The sequence below is a fragment of the Panicum virgatum genome, chromosome 1K (assembly GCF_016808335.1).
Source record: "Panicum virgatum strain AP13 chromosome 1K, P.virgatum_v5, whole genome shotgun sequence".
In the NCBI taxonomy this organism is placed as follows: domain Eukaryota; kingdom Viridiplantae; phylum Streptophyta; class Magnoliopsida; order Poales; family Poaceae; genus Panicum; species Panicum virgatum.
The window spans coordinates 13346239-13349849 of NC_053136.1; positions in this window are offsets into that span (position 1 = coordinate 13346239).

A 3611-nucleotide genomic window follows, 5' to 3' on the forward strand; every position below is an offset into this window, starting at 1 on the left:
TCGCTAGGCCACCCCAGCAACAGCAGCAGTGGGCACCCCGTTTTCCGATACAGCAGCAGAGGCCCCTAATGCTACAAGCTCCACGCCCCAACAACTACCCCTGTTACAATTGTGGTAATCTGGGGCACTTTGCACGAGACTGCCGTCTGCCACCTCGGCAGAACATCTACAAGACTCCAGCACTGAGTCAAGGTTCCAGCCAGAAAGATCAGAAAAAGAAGGTTGTACCTGCCAAGACTGGTCGTGTGAACTACACCACTCTGGAGGAAGTTCCGGAGGGCACCCAAGTGATGGCGGGTACGTTCTCCGTTAATCACTGCCCTGTTACTGTGCTATTTGATTCTGGAGCATCTCATAATTTTATCAGTGAAGCATGTGTGGCACGACTTCACTTACAAGTAACATGCTTAGAGAGACCATACATTATTCAGACACCTGGCACCCGGTTAAATGCTGGCCAAGTAGTTCGAAATATTCCCCTTACCTTGGGTGGGAAAAATTTTCCACTCACTCCCATTGTTCTTCCAAGTCAAGGGATAGATATCATACTTGGAATGAATTGGATGAAGAAGCATGGCGTTATCATCAATACCTCTTCTCGTATCCTTCAGTTCAACTCTTCCATGTATGGTTCTATGGACATTCATCTTTCCCAGCATGCAATTCCAGCCACTGTCATATACCATCTGGAGGGGAAAGTTCTAGAAATAATTCCGGTGGTTTGTGAATACCCCGATGTGTTTCCGGAGGACTTGCCTGGCATGCCTCCCGATCGAGATATTGAGTTTGTCATTGAGTTACAACCTGGCACAGCGCCTATATCTCGAAGGCCATATCGAATGACTCCGAATGAGTTAGCTGAATTAAAAATCCAGTTACAAGAGTTGCTGGATAAAGGCTATATCCGACCGAGCACCTCACCTTGGGGTTGCCCGGCTCTGTTCGTGAAGAAGAAAGATCACGGACTGAGGCTATGTGTGGATTATCGACCTCTGAATGCAGTGACCATCAAAAACAAATATCCACTTCCTCGTATTGATATTCTTTTTGATCAACTAGCCGGAGCTAAGGTATTCTCAAAAATAGATCTTCGATCGGGCTATCATCAGATAAAAATCAGACCGGTGGATATACCAAAAACAGCCTTCTCTACTCGTTATGGGTTATACGAGTATTTGGTGATGTCCTTTGGATTAACCAATGCTCCAGCTTATTTCATGTACCTCATGAATTCGGTATTCATGCTGGAGTTAGACAAGTTCGTCGTGGTCTTCATCGATGATATCTTGATCTACTCCAAGAATGAGGAAGAGCATGCTCATCATCTTCGCATAGTACTTCAGCGTCTGAGAGAGCACCAGCTTTATGCCAAACTCAGCAAGTGTGACTTCTGGCTGAAGGAAAGTACCATTCCTCGGTCACGTCATATCTGCTGAGGGCATCTCTGTGGATCCCAGTAAAGTACAAGATGTACTCGATTGGGAAGCCCCAACTTCAGTCCCGGAAATTCGCAGTTTCTTGGGCTTAGCTGGGTATTATCGCCGATTCATTCCAGAATTCTCCAGAATTGCGAAGCCAATGACTGAACTTCTGAAAAAGGGTGTTAAATTCTATTGGAGTATTCAATGTGAGGAAGCTTTCCAGAAATTGAAGACACTTCTCACTTCTGCTCCAATCTTGGCCCAGCCGGACACTACAAAACCTTTTGATGTCTACTGTGATGCCTCAGGCACAGGACTTGGCTGTGTTCTGATGCAGGAGAACCGGGTGATTGCTTATGCATCTCGATCGCTTAAGCATCACGAAGAAAACTATCCCACTCATGTTCTTGAATTAGCAGCTGTCGTCCATGCTCTGAAGATCTGGCGACACTAACTTTTAGGTTCATTGTGCAATATCTATACCGATCACAAGAGCCTCAAATATCTTTTCACTCAAGCTGATTTGAACATGCGTCAAAGGAGATGGCTTGAGTTGATTAAAGATTATGAGCTCGAAGTGCATTATCATCCGGGAAAGGCAAATGTAGTTGCCGATGCGTTAAGCCGCAAAGCTCACTGTCATTGCATCTCAGCTATACCATTAAGCGAATCTCTTTGCTATGAAATGGAAAAGCTGAATTTAAGTATTGTACCACATGGCACATTGACTCATCTAGAGCTTACTCTTACTCTTCGCGATCTCATCATAGCGGCACAAAAGCAAGATAAAGGGGTGAAGGAAATTCAGAGAAGACTATCAGAAGGAGACCCTAAAGTGAATTGCTTCCACCAGGATGCTGAGAATGTGTTATGGTTCAAGCACCGACTAGTGGTGCCTAAGAATTTTGAGCTTAGAAAACAGATCCTTGATGAAGCCCATACTTCACGACTATCAATTCATCCGGGTAGCAACAAGATGTACCAAGACCTGAAGCAACGATTTTGGTGGACTCGGATGAAAAGGGAAATAGCCAAGTATGTGTCAGAGTGTGATATCTGTCGGAGGGTTAAAGCCAGTCATCTCAGACCCGCTGGGACTCTTCAACCCTTGAGTATTCCTGAATGGAAATGGGAAGACATTAGTATGGACTTTATAGTTGGCCTGCCTCGAACTCAAAAGGGTTACGATTCTATTTGGGTTGTGGTCGACAGGCTAACCAAGTCAGCACATTTTCTTCCAGTCAGTACTCGTTACTCCACAAAAAGATATGCTGAGTTATATGTTGAGCGTATCTTATGCCTGCATGGTATACCCAAGACTATCATCTCTGATCGTGGTAGCCAATTCACTGCTCGCTTTTGGGAACAATTGCATACTTGCTTAGGCACTCGGGTGATTCGCAGCTCTGCTTACCACCCTCAAACAGATGGTCAAACTGAGAGAATAAATCAAATATTGGAGGATATGCTTCGTGCTTGCGTCTTGACCTACCCACAAAAATGGGATCAATGTTTGCCATTAGCTGAATTTTCTTATAACAATAGTTATCAAGAAAGCATCAAAATGGCGCCATTCGAAGCACTGTATGGTCGTCGATGCCGTACACCTCTCAATTGGTCGGAAACCGGAGAAAGAACTATCTTTGGGCCCGACATGGTACAAGAGGCCGAAGAACAAGTTCGTCTTATCCAAGCCAACTTAAAGATTGCACAATCTCGACAGAAGAGCTACGCAGATAAAAGAAGAGATCCACTCGTCTTTAAGGTCGGTGATCACGTCTATCTGAAAGTATCACCATGGAAAGGCGTGCAAAGATTTGGAATTAAAGGGAAGTTAGCTCCCCGATACATCGGTCCATATCCAATTGTGGAACGATGTGGTCCTGTGGCTTATCGGTTGGATCTTCCAGCAAATCTTTCTGCAGTTCATAACATCTTTCATGTGTCGCAACTCAGACTGTGCCTTAGAGTTCTGACGGAAGCGGTTGAAAGCGACTCGATTCAAATAGAGTCTGATCTCACTTATTCTGAACATCCTATCAAGATTATTGATCGCAAGGATCGAGTTACACGTCGCACAACCAACCGATTCTACAAAGTTCAATGGAGTAATCACTCCGAAGATGAAGCTACTTGGGAGAAGGAGGAATTTCTAAAATCCAAGTATCCGGAGTTTTTAAACACTCATCC